General features: G+C 44.8%; 1 protein-coding gene across 4 annotated transcripts in view; it reads left to right on the top strand.

Annotated features, from left to right (window-relative positions):
• The window catches only part of GABRA5 (gamma-aminobutyric acid type A receptor subunit alpha5), a 79,204-nt gene that overhangs the window by 51,036 nt on the left and 15,340 nt on the right, over positions 1–12,828 (top strand). The gene's annotated exons all lie outside the window — the stretch shown is intronic.

Here is a 12,828-nt window from a genome sequence, read left to right as displayed (position 1 = left end):
CAAGGATTGATTCGAGCCCGTTAATTATGCTGTTGTGATACTGCTTGCTGATTTTCTGTCTACAACAATTGTTGAGAAAGAGATGTTGACGTCTCCAGCTGTAATTGTGGATTTGTCTATTTCTACTTTCAGGTTTTTTTTAAATTTTATTTTATTGAATTACAGTCAGTTTACAATGCTGTGTCAATTTCCAGTGTAGAGCACAATGCTTCATATATGAACATACATATACTCATTGTCAAATTCTTTTTCACCTTGAGCTACCACAAGATCTTGTATATATTTCCCTGTGCTATACAGTATAATTTTGTTTATCTATTCTACATATGCCTGTCAGTATCTACAAATTTTGAATGTCCCTTCCCACCCCTCTCCCCCCAGCAATCACAAATTTGTATTCTATGTCTATGAGTCTGTTTCCGTTTTATATTTAAGTTCATTTGTCTTCTTCTTTTTTTTTTTTTAGATTCCACATATGAGTGATCTCATATGGTATTTTTCTTTCTCTTTCTGGCTTACTTCACTTAGAATGACCATCTCCAGATCCATCCATGTTGCTGCAGATGGCATTATTGTATTCTTTTTTATGGCTGAGTAGTATTCCACTGTATAAATATATCACAACTTCTTTATCCAGTCATCTGTCAATGGACATCCATCAGTTTTTGTTTCCCGTATTTCTCAGCTGTGTTTTGGTTCATAGACATTCAGGATGATCACTTCTTCTGGGTGGGATAACCCTGTATTGCTGCATAACGTCCCCCTCTGTCTCTGGTAACTTTCTCTGCTTTGAAGCCTACATTAGCTGATATCCTTATAGCCTCTCTAGTTTTTTTTTTTTCTGATTAATGTTTGAATGATACATGTATTTCCATATATTTACTGTAAGTATCTATATATCATTCCACTAAAATGAGTTTCTTGCAGATGAAGTGTAGTTGGGTCTTATTTTTTAATTCACTTTGCTAGTCTTTATCTTTCAATTGATGTATTTTCATCATCTACATTTTATGGACTGTTGCTATGTTAGGGCTTAAGTCTGCCATTTTATTATTTTTGTTGTTGTCTTCTGTTCTCTGTGTTTTCCATTTCTTTGTTTTCTTTTTCCTGACTCCCTGTGGGTTAGCTGAACATCTATTATGATTCCATTTTGATTTATTTATAGTATTTTTTGTGTACTTTTTTGTATCTCTTTTTCACTTGTTGCTATAAGCATTACTTTATATACACATAACTTAATACAGTTTACTGTTGTCTTTATTTTACCAGTTCAGATGAAGACTATCTCTTTATCCTCCCATAAGGATAATATAGTTGTCTTAAATATTTCCTCTGTATACATCTAGAATCATGTCAGAGAGTGTTGCAATTTTTGGACCATCAAACTTAATTTTGAAAACTCAAGAGAAAAAAAGAATTCTATTATATTTACCTATATTTTTACCTATAATGTTCTTTTATTTCATTCTCAGTGTCCCAAGATTTCTTCTTTTATAACTAAAAGTTCTTTATAATGGAAAACAATAAACAATACAGTAAAATAAAATACTTTTTAATAAATGTCCATTTTATAACTGTTCAGTGAATTTCCTTTAGCTGTCCTTTTAGGATAGACTGCTGGCAATACATACTCTCAGTTTGTCTTCATCTGAAAATATCTTAATTTTTTCCCGTTCATACCTGAAGAATATTTTCAATGGATATAAGATTCTATTCTGACAGCTCTTGGGGCACTTGAAACATGTGCTGCTTTATTCTTGCCTCCATGGTTTCTGATGCGAAATCTGCTGTCATTCAAATCCTGTTTTCCTTAGAGGTGAGATGTCATTTCTCTCCTGTTGCTTTCAAGTTTTTTTCTTTGTCTTTAGTTTTCAGACATGTGACTATAATGGGTATTGCTGTGAATTTCTTTGGGTTTATGTGGTTTGGGATTTCCTCCACATCTTGAATCTAGAGGTTTTTGTCCAGTTTAGGAAGTCTGACCAGTTATTTCTTTGAATACTTTTTCTCCCCCTTCCTCTTTCCTTTCTCCTTCCCCGACTCTAGTGACATGATTATATCTTTTGTTATATTCCCTCAAGTGCTGAGGCTCTTTTCAGTTTCTTCTATTATCTCTGTTTTTCTGATAACTTAATTTTCATGGTTCTGTCTTTAATTTTGCTGATTTTTTTTGTCCCCTCCATCTTGCTGATGAACTCATCCATTGAGCTGTTTAGTACATTATATTTTTTATTTCTGTGTGGTTAACTTTATGTGTCGTCTTGACTGAGTCACGGATGCCCAGATAATTTGGTCAAGCATGATGCTGAAGGTGTCCGTGAGGGTGTTTTGGATACGATGAACATTTACACTGGGGGACTGCATAAAGCAGGTTGCCCTTCCTAATGTGTGGGCTTCATCCAAGCAGCTAAAGTCCTGAATAGAACAAAAGGGTTGGCTTTCCCACCGTCAGAGGAAACGCATCCTGCCCACTGCCTTGAGCAGGAATGTTGGTCCTTTTTTTTTTTTTTTTTTTTTGGAGGAGGTGGGAGGTAATGAGAGGTTATTTATTTATTTATTTATTTATTTATTTATTTATTTAATAGAGGCACTGGGGATTGAACCCAGGACCTGGTGCATACTGAGCACACACTCTACCACTGAGCTACACCTTCCCCCCAGGATGCAAACTGATACAGCTCTTCTTGGGTCTCCAGCCTAACAATTCTCAGACTGGAGCCGTCTCCTGAGTCTTCAGCTTGCTGACTGCAGCTCTTGGGACCTCTTAGCTTCCATTACCCTCGTGTGAGGCAATGCCTTATAATTAATCTCACATATATACATGAGATATATGAATGTGTGTGTGTGTGTTTGTATGTGTGCATATATATATATATATATCCTGTTTCTATTTCTCTGGAGAACCCTGACTAATACAGATTTTGGTTATGAGAAGTGGATGCTGCTGTAATAAATACCTAAAAGTGTGGATATGGCTTTAGAACTGGATAATGGTTAGAGGCTTTTGTGGTGCATGTTAGAAAAAGCCAAGATTGCCATGAAGCAACTATTGTCTGAAACATGGATGTTAAAGGTGATACTGATAAGGGCTTAGAAAGAAGAAAGGGGGCCAGAGGGAAAACATTCATCTCCTTAGAAAATACACAAATAATCATGAACCGAATGCTGGCTGAAATATGGATGTTAAAGGTCTTCTGATGGGGTCTCAGACAGAAATGATGGACAGGCTGTTGGAAATTGGGGGAAAGATGCTCTTTGTTGTGATTTAGCCAAAGAACTTGACCAAGTTGTGTTCCAGTGTGTGGTGGGAGGCAGACCTTGTGAGCAACGAAACTGGATATTTAGTTGAGGCGATTTCTAAGCAAAGTGATGGAGGAGGGGCTTGGTTCCTCTTGACTGCTTATAGTAAAACGTGAGCGACAAGAGATGAATTAAAGAAGGAATTGTTAAGAAAAAACAAAAAAACAGATGGGACAGATTTGGCAAATTCTCATATTGCAAAAAAAAAAAAGGGGGGGGGGGAGTTTGTTCAGGAAAGAACATCAAATTGAAAAGGTTACCCGTGGTGTTATCGGCTATCTCAACAGAAGCCAGGAAGAATGATTCCAAAGGCAATGCAGAGACGATGGGGCTGCCAGTCGCCCAGCAGGCGCAGAGTCCACGGGCTCAGGGAGCCAGCCTCCCTCCACCGCCACCTGGCAGAGCCATGAGTGCCGCAGCCTGCAGGGCAGTGGGCGGGATGCTGCTGCCCCCCTGGGGCTGAAGGGCAGTGCATTGAACCAAAGAGGATTCTTCTTGAGCTTTAAGATCTAATGGGGTTTGAGGGGGAGGGCATAGCTCAGTGGTAGAGCACATACTTAGCACGCATAAGGTCTTGGGTTCAACCCCCAGTACCTCCATTAAATGAACAAATTAATTAATTAATTAATTAATTAATTAACTTAATTTCTTCTCCCCTCAAAAGAAAGATCTCACGGGTTTGCTTTGCTGGGTTTTTGTCTTGCCTGGGGTTTGTCACCCTTTTCCTCCTTCCGCTTTTCTCCCTTTTGGAACAGGAGTGTCTGTCCTACGCCCAGCCCACCCTTGTATTTTGGAAGCAAATAGCTTGTCCCACAGGCTTACAGCTAGAGAGGAATTTTGCCTCAGGATGAACTGAGCGGCACCTGTATCTGATGTGGGTGACATTTAGGTGAGACATTGCACCTTCGACATTAGAGCGGAATCTCCCTTCATCCTCCTCTGATGCAACGCCAGCAGGGAGCAGGAGGGAGCTGTGCTGCTGGACTCAGCTGGACCTCCAGCCTCCCCACGGGGCGTCTAGGACGCCTGGGAGAGCGGGCATCGCGGCCGCCGTCTTGCAGGGATGGGGTCCTGCTTCCTCCTGTACCTGAGCTTCCCTGATGCCGCTCCAGCAGCAGGCGGGGGCCCTGGACGGGGTGAGACTCTAGTTCTGCACGCACTTTGCTGGCCCAGGCTGGGGCGGGGCTGCACTTTTCCCAGTGGTATTTGCCTGGAGTTGTGTGATCATTTTCTGCCTTGACAGCCTGACCCTTTCCTGCTCCTTTTGGCACAGAGAACAGGCTTCGTTTGTTGTCCTTGCCCTTTTATGTCTACGCCCCTTGGCATTTCCAGGCACCAGTCTCTCTTGGTTCCAAGTCTGGAATGTAAAAGGCAAGAAGAAAACCAAAGACCTCACCACTGTGTCACCCTTGGGTCCCCAGGCCTTGTCTGCCTTGTTCTCTCTGCCTTCCCTGTGTTCACTTTACATATAATATCCAGGGTTTCTCGTTGTGCTTCGCAGGAAGAACTGGAGAAGGCACATCTCTGTTTTCCTAGAAGCAGACATCCCCCAGACGGGTCTCTATTATTGTGTGTACTTTCCGGGGTTTGCTGAGCCTCCTGGGTCTCTCAATTTATGTCTTACACCAAATTCGAGGCATTTTGACCATGACTCTAACAATTTTCTGGCTCATCTTCCCTCTTCCCCCCGAGCTCTAATTGGAGGTGTTGTAACTTTGCATGTAACGCCTCAGGTCTTCAGGACTTCTGCTTTGTGAAAAACTGGTTTTCCCTGTCTGTTCTCTATATGGGCTAATTCCGTTGCTCTGTCTTCAGGGTCACTGGCTCTCCTGTCATTTCCGACCTGCTGTTAAGCTCATACAGTAAACGTTTTCATTCAGCATATTTGTCAGGTTTAGAATTTGTATTTGGTTCTTTTAAACAGTTTCAAAACCTCCGCTAAGATTTACTCTTAGTTTTTTTCATCACAACCATTTTTCACTGCAAAACATTACATTTTTCCCCCTTTGCATCTTTAAGCATAGCCGTAATATCTGCTCTAAAATCCTCTGGGCTAAATCCAACGTCTGAATCTTCCTGGGGGTCATTCTGATGGATTGTGGTTTCTCTTGGCTGTGGCTCATGTTTTCCTGTTTCTTTTACATTTAATAATGTTGAGTTGTTTCTGGGATATTTCAGTCAGGGTTATATTGCAGAGACTATTAGATTTAGAATGTCTGGGGGGCCGGGGCAAGGGGGTGTTGCTAGTTACCTTGACTGAGTTCAAATTCCAAACTCTGTCCTTTCCATGGTGGGCAAGAGCTGACATGTCCCATGGGTCTTTACTTAGCTGGGCTGGTAGGATACGTTCCATTACGTGTGTGTGATTCTGCAGTGAGTGAGATGTCTGGGCGGAGTTTGCACACATCTGTCTCCATCAGTTTGGGGCTCCCTCCCTGTGGCTCTTCCCTTTCTAGGGTTTTATACCTCACATTCCAGCTGCACTGCTTTGATAGCTCCATACTTTTCCTCTGGAGTCTTCAAGCCAGTAAGACGGAGGGAGCCCTCGGAACCATTGCCACCTCACGGCTGTGACTCACAGCTTTTCAAGAGAAAAGCCATTCCCTTTGTCCAAGTGCCAGATCCTCTCCAGGGCCTCCAAGGAATCATTTTTCATGTGGTCATTTTCTTTTCATGGTTCTATGTGGTGCCTAAAGTTGTTACCTACTCACAGCCACTCTGTGTTCCTGCCAGGGAACTTCTTTTGATTCCAGAGATTTCCTTTCATTTTACTTCCATCATTCCAAAGGGATTTTGGAGTTTAGGAGAAGTAACTGTGTGTGATGAGCCAAAAGTTAGGTTGGATGGGAATAATTCATTTTTTCTCAAACGATGATTTTCAAATGCCATAGAGAGATAAAACATACATTTATGGGGGAGGGCATAGCTTAGTGGTAAAGCGTGTGTTTAGCAAGCATGAGGTCCTGGGTTCAACACCCAGTACCTCCATTAAAATAGATAACATAAATAAATACAACCCTAATTACCCCCCTCAAAATGTATACAGTACCGTATGTCACTGTATCTCAATAAAAGTGGAAGAAAAAAATTTTTTAAATAAAACAAAAATTATTAAAAAAAAATTTATTTGGGCAAAGTGGTATAATGGAAAGGAACTCTCACTAGGATTTGTTTAAATCACTTGCTGCCTTGAGGTGGCTGTGCACATCGGTAGTTGGGACAAAACCTTCAAAAGACCCCCCGATACCGTATTTGGGAATCACTTGTTCATGTCCCTGAAGGAAAGTGAATCACTCACGTCCCTAAGTGAAAAATGAGTCATAGACCTCAAAACCGTGCCGCACTTTGGACATGAAAATTATGCTCTTCATTTGATGAAGGGTAAAAATACTAAAAGGCAAAGGTTGTGATTTTTTTATCATTATTTAAATAAATTTAAGTCAGTGTGACGCTCGGATTTAACAGCCATGGTGTGCAGGGCAGGCAGCACGAAAACAGTTTCTGGTGAAGGAAACGTGTGAGCTTTTAACCCTTCTTCGTATTATCCAACACACAACAACCCACCAACTGCACTTAAATCTCTCATCACGCTCGGAGCTCAAATGCGCATCTCACAGGACCTCTTCATTTCTACATTCAGCCAAACAAAGCAAGATCAAGTTACATAATACATACATTAATTCATTTCTTGAACTCAATAGAAAGCCAAAACCAGTACCAACATTTCTCGAACTCGGTGGAGATTTGGAGCTCTCACGCCAGGCTTCTTTTCATCTGCCTGATTTTTGAAGATGGGCTGAGGTAGATGCTGATCCTTTATTTATATTTGCTGTAACTGCCATTTCTGTTGCACACAAAGCAGTCAAAACAACTCTCCTCCTGTACCACGCTTGTACACAGTGGACCAAGAGCCAGAAAACTGCACAGACTTCACCTCTCCTCAGCGTATAGGGTTTCCGCTCAGGACTTGGTCATTTTGAGAGAAGACATGCTATTCGATTCAGTGTTTTTCTTACTTGTCTTTCATCTTTCAGGTTTACTAAAAATAGCGGCTCGGCCAAGTAGTTCACTGCACACCACCAGCATCGGAGCCCGCAGAGGCTAAATGTGATCGGATAATGAGTTTCAAATTACCCAATCCAAGCGTCTCTGCTATTAGCAGACAAAGCCATGCAAATAGGTGTCATTATTCTAACGAGCCACATGCTCCGGCTTCTCTAGCACAGAGCTGAATGAACAGACGTCTCCTTATTGCTACCTCCCCTCTCAAGAATCCAAACAATGGTTGAAATTAACCCTGGTTTATAGAGAGATGCGTCCTAGTCCGTAGGAAGTTCCTTAAAGACAATGGTGCAGCTTACGTTTGGAAGTGAGCGCTTAAACAAATCAAGACTACTTAGAAAAGAAAAAGAAAAAAATTTTTTGTTCATTTTATTTGTTAAATGATGACTTAAATATTAGATCAAGTCATAAGAAAACCCTTGAATTCCTGAAAGTATATTCTAAATTAGACACGATCACCTGTTTGGTGGACACCCAGTAGGGAGAATTTCAAGAAGTCAGGGGTAAATGTGGTCGTGAGCTGTCATGGCTGTGGAATCACGGCTGTGGAATCACGGCCGTGCCACTGCGTCAGTCACGTCCTGTGGGTGATCCAAAACGCAGGTTTCCTGGTGCGCCTGTGTTACAGTCTGTGAGGTCTTAGAAACACGTTGAACTTTTGTGTGTGTCCCGTGTTAGTTAACCGTGATGCCTGTTTGGCAGATATGATGGGTGCATTCCACACTCAGCACTCTGCGAGGTGCTGTGGGGAACGGGCACTAATGGTGCTCTGGGGCACGTTAGCTAAGCAGGCTAAACACCCTTGTGAAACTGAAGGCCGTCTGAAATTCACAGAAGGGGAAGCGCATCCTGGGGGTCATATTTTGAACGGAGCCTGGAAGGATTTGAGTAGAAGGCTTAATGGAAATAAGGAAAAAGCACAAGTGCCAGGTGATCAGTTCGTGGAGGTGTTGAACACCCTCTTTGGGGAACAGCGTTACAGCCCAAATAGGAAAGGCCTTAAGTCCCAGAGCATTAAAGGAGCAGGCAGAGCAGTGATGTTTTGGAGTAAAGGGAGGGAATGCCGAAATCACTATTTTGGAAGCAAAATCGAGAACTTGGAATTGTCCTGAAGCTGTAAGGCCGAGAGCAGGGTGGTGGACGATGTGACAAGTGGATTATAACACAGCTTCGTGATTTTAAGACCAGGTGACTTAGAAAATACTATTTTCTACAAGAAACTGGAAGTAATTGGGAGGAGTTGCTGGATTTGAATGTAAAAAAAGAAAAAAAAAAAGCTAATGGGTTTAGGAGGGGGCGGGAAAGTACCCGAGGGATTTCCTCCTAACACTCTGGCGTTCTGATCTGCTCGCCTCTCTTCTTCACAGGGGAAGCAGCTTTTCTGCGGGAGGGTGACAGTCCTTTGTCCTTCTTTCCTGATTTGTTCCCATTTAAGTCTGTAAACTCAGAGGGCACTGTCTCTTTTTTTTAATTATTATTATTGAAGTATAGTCAGTTTGCAAGTGAGTTTTTTAATTGCAGTACAGTCATTTACAGTTAGATGCTGTGTCGGCTCCAGGTGTACAGCAGTGTCCCAGTCGTGCATACACAGACGTATATTCATTTTCATGTTCTTTTTCATTATAGGTGACTACAAGATACTGAATATAGTTCCCGTGTGCTAAACAGAAGAAACTTGTAGTTTATCTATTTTATATACAGTAGTTAGTATCTGTAAATCTCATACTCCCAGATTTATCCTTCCCTACCCATTTACCTCCCCCACCATGGCCATAAGTTTGTTTTCTGTGTCTGTTAGTCTGTTTCTGTTTTGTAGATAAGTTCATTAGTCTCCTTTTTTCTTTTTTGAGATTCCACTTATGAGTGGTATCATGTGGTATTTTTCTTTGTCTTCCTGGTTTACTTCACTTAGAGTCTCTGACTCTCTCCCTCAGACCCGCCGGGACAGGGACCCACATAGCTCTACAAGGACTTGACTGTGGGGTGGGGACGGGCCATGTGACTAGCAGATCTCAGTCTTCCAGCGTAGCTTACTGGGTAACAGGGCAGTTAAGTGCTATCTGTTCATCTCTGTGCAGACAGGTGCACTTCCCTCTCAGTTGATTCTGGGCAAGGAAGGAGGCATTTTGTGATTTCAGTTAGAGCCACTGGTCTAAGTTTTACCTGCTAAACTGAAAGCGGGGATACTGGGTGCCCAACGGACCATCAGAGATCATGTAACCACAGACATTTGTCTTTCACAAAGTTGCTCGTCTAGGTCATGTAATCGACACGCCAGGTGTTGACGTGGTTTTCAGCTCAGGGAAGTTGAGGACTTGCGGGTCACATGGACAGTGGGTGGTGAGGTCTCCTGGGCGGTCACTCTGCTCGTTCCCACCTCCAGTTTTAGAAGAGGGAGGAAGGCAGAGGGCCCGGGTGCTAGAGAATGCAAATCCTCTACGCTTTGCAAATCACCCAAATTCTGGTCACACCCCAATCTGCATTGCTTTGAAACCTTAGGCTGTGGATGCACAGAGTAAAAGAGATTTCCTCGCTGGTTATTGGCAGTTCCTGGGTGTCTATGCGGTCTGTCAGGCTACCCAGAGATCCTCACACACTGAGTCTGCTTTTGACAGACAGTTAGAAAGTGAATTCACAGAGGGGAGGATATAGCTCAGAGGTAGCATGCATGCCTAGCATGCAGGAGGTCCTGGGTTCAATCCCCAGTGCCTCCATGAAAATAACGAAATAAGTAAACCTAATTACCTACCTCCCCCCAAAAGTAAATTCACATAGAAAGAGCTTCTCATAAGATTGGATTTGACATCAAGCAAAACTTCTTCCCAACCTACGGTTATGTTCCTTATTAGCTACTACTTAATAAGCACCTACTGTGTGCCAGGCATATGCTAAATGCTTGGCATTCCCGAATACACTTTATCCTGAAGGACCCTTGGGTTATTCCCCTCAATCTGCAGGTGAGGCAGTAGGGCCTAGAGAGTAAAGAGGTTGTTGAAGGTCATTCCACGGAGAAGGTCAGCGTCATGCTGACATATTTCTCTCATGGCAAAAACTCATCACTTTGAAAAGGCTTTGTAAATAAGGGGTCCATGTGCCATCACCACCTCTTATTCAGGATTTGCAGGGCCACGGAGGACAGTCAGAGAGTGTCAGCCCAGGGACAGAGCTGCTCGAAGGCAGTGATGGATTCCAGGCTGCTTGTGGGTGAGAATGTTTCAGACCTTCTTGCCCGGCTGATGTCTGGTTGGAGGGAGGCCAGCACTGTTTTGGGCTCTAAATCATGACGGCTGAGAGCCTGGCAGACTTGCTCGCCTCGTTTACTGTCGCACCAGCACAGAGATCGAATGCCACACCCCGACACAAAGAGAATTTAGTGTCGCTAAATGCCCAGGCCGGAAGGCACACAAGTGCCGTCCTTAATTTGGCGAGGAGAGCGGGACGACGCCGCAGCCCCGCCGCCCCCTGTGCTGCTGTTACCAGTGCTGGCAACAGCGTCGCTGGCAACAGGCCGCTTGCTGCTGCCTGACAGTGTGAGGGACGAGACGGTGTGAGTTATGAGTCCACGCCATTCATGCAGCACTTTGTGATTTCAAGTAACTTTTATCTAGTTGTGATTATTATTTTATCGGATCCTTATTACAAGTATTAATATCCCCCTGCCTTCCCCCCCGACCAGCGATGGAGAAGGAGGCTTACAGGACTTGGGACTCGTGCCCAGCGAGCCTGCCGGTAACCGGGGAGCCAGCCTCCTCCCCAGCCACGCTCCCTGCAGCACTGACACCCTTCCCTGGTCGATACGCTTCTCACATCAGAGCCCAAGGCAGCCACCCCCAGTCCCACTGCGGAGAGTGATGCCCTGCCCTGCAGTCGGCCAGCGTCCCCGGGAGTCCTGTCCCTGTCCGCACGCTCCCCTCTGTGCCTGCACTGTCCACAACTGCCGTCTGCATCCCCCGTCCTCACTTGCCTTCCCTGCGGGTGCCGGAGGAGGCCCCTGCACTGCTGTCCAGAGTGCCTCCTTCATCCTGAATGTCCTCCCCTGCCGTGTGCCCCCTGCTCCTTTGCCCTCTTCCCCGACTCCCTTGAGGACACTGGGCGCTGAGGAGGTAGCGCCACGGGGGAGCACCGTTTTCTGTGCTCTGCACTCTCCGTAGACACGTGTCTGTGTTCTCAGTCATCCCTGACTCTCAGAACTGCCCTGGCCATTAAGATGTCTTGCCTCGAGGTTTGATCTCCTTTTTAAGCTTCAGCATGGGGGTCCCCTTACTCCTTTTGGCTAGAGGTCAGACTCCCAGCTGCCGTGTGGATTGGGACTGGAGTGGGGGGACTGTCAGCAGCCCTCCTCACTGTGAGTGTAGCCAGGGGCAGGCCAGTCTCACGGTGCATCAGCTCCACAGGGTGTGTGGCAGCTGAGCTGGGGAGAGGGTGCAGGGCAGGCACACAGGGCGACAGGACACCCACTACCTGAGCCAGTCAGGGGACAGTAGGAAACCAGGAGACGCTGCCTCATCACCGTCTGCCGTCCACTCCACACACACAGCCCCAGCCGGACTCCCCTGTGGCCGCTGTGCTCAAGTCCATGTCTGAGCACCACGGCCCTTCAATACTAATTACTACACATAAAACTAGATAAATAGCAAGGTCCTACTGTGCATCACAGAGAACTATATTCAGTACCTTGTAAGAGCCTAAGATGAAAAAGAATCTGAAAAGGAATATGCATACATATGACCAAAACGTTACACTGCACACCAGAAATTGACATAGCATTGTAGACCGACGGTACATCAATTACAAATTTTTAAAAAAATATTCAGGGTCCCGTAGCATCTAAATAATAGGAAGATAGAAATCTCCCTGTCCTTTATGTGGAACTCACGGAGCCATCCGGGTCCCAGCATGCACCCAGGGGTGTCTGTGACCAGACACATAGGAAGCAGCTTGCCCGGGTGGGGCATCTCACCAGGCCCGTGTCTCCCCAGGAGAGGAGGGGAATTGCAGCTGAACGCACTTGTGTGAGGAGGGCCCCAGTGCTGCCCGTGCAAAAACACGCTTCTATAATACCCCAGAGTTGGAAACGGAAGGTCATATTAATTAAAAAAAAAAAACCCACAAAACACAAGACCACCCAGTATCCACCTGCAGCGTTGGCGTTAAGTATAGCACTGTGGTTCACCATCAACCACTGCACTGGGGCCACTCCAGTCTACTTAAGTTCTTACTAACACGCGGATGAGCGTTACGATCGCATCGCTAGTTCTCAGGGTTCTGACCCCACCCTCGCCAAGCAGCGTTCTGATACGCTGGACTGCCCTGTGGCCTTGCTCGGAGTCGGGGTGCACTGGTTGTTGGAACCGTGCTGAGTAACTCGCATCTGGGGGGAGAACGTCTAGCGAAAGGTGGAAAGTGATACAAGTTTACGGAAAGATATGTCAACATGCAAGACTGCTTGGTGCCGGTCTCGGCTCA

The sequence above is a fragment of the Camelus dromedarius genome, chromosome 29 (genome assembly GCF_036321535.1).
Source record: "Camelus dromedarius isolate mCamDro1 chromosome 29, mCamDro1.pat, whole genome shotgun sequence".
NCBI lineage: Eukaryota > Metazoa > Chordata > Mammalia > Artiodactyla > Camelidae > Camelus > Camelus dromedarius.
Note: the sequence above shows the minus strand (reverse complement) of the source record. Positions and strands in the feature narration are given on the sequence as shown.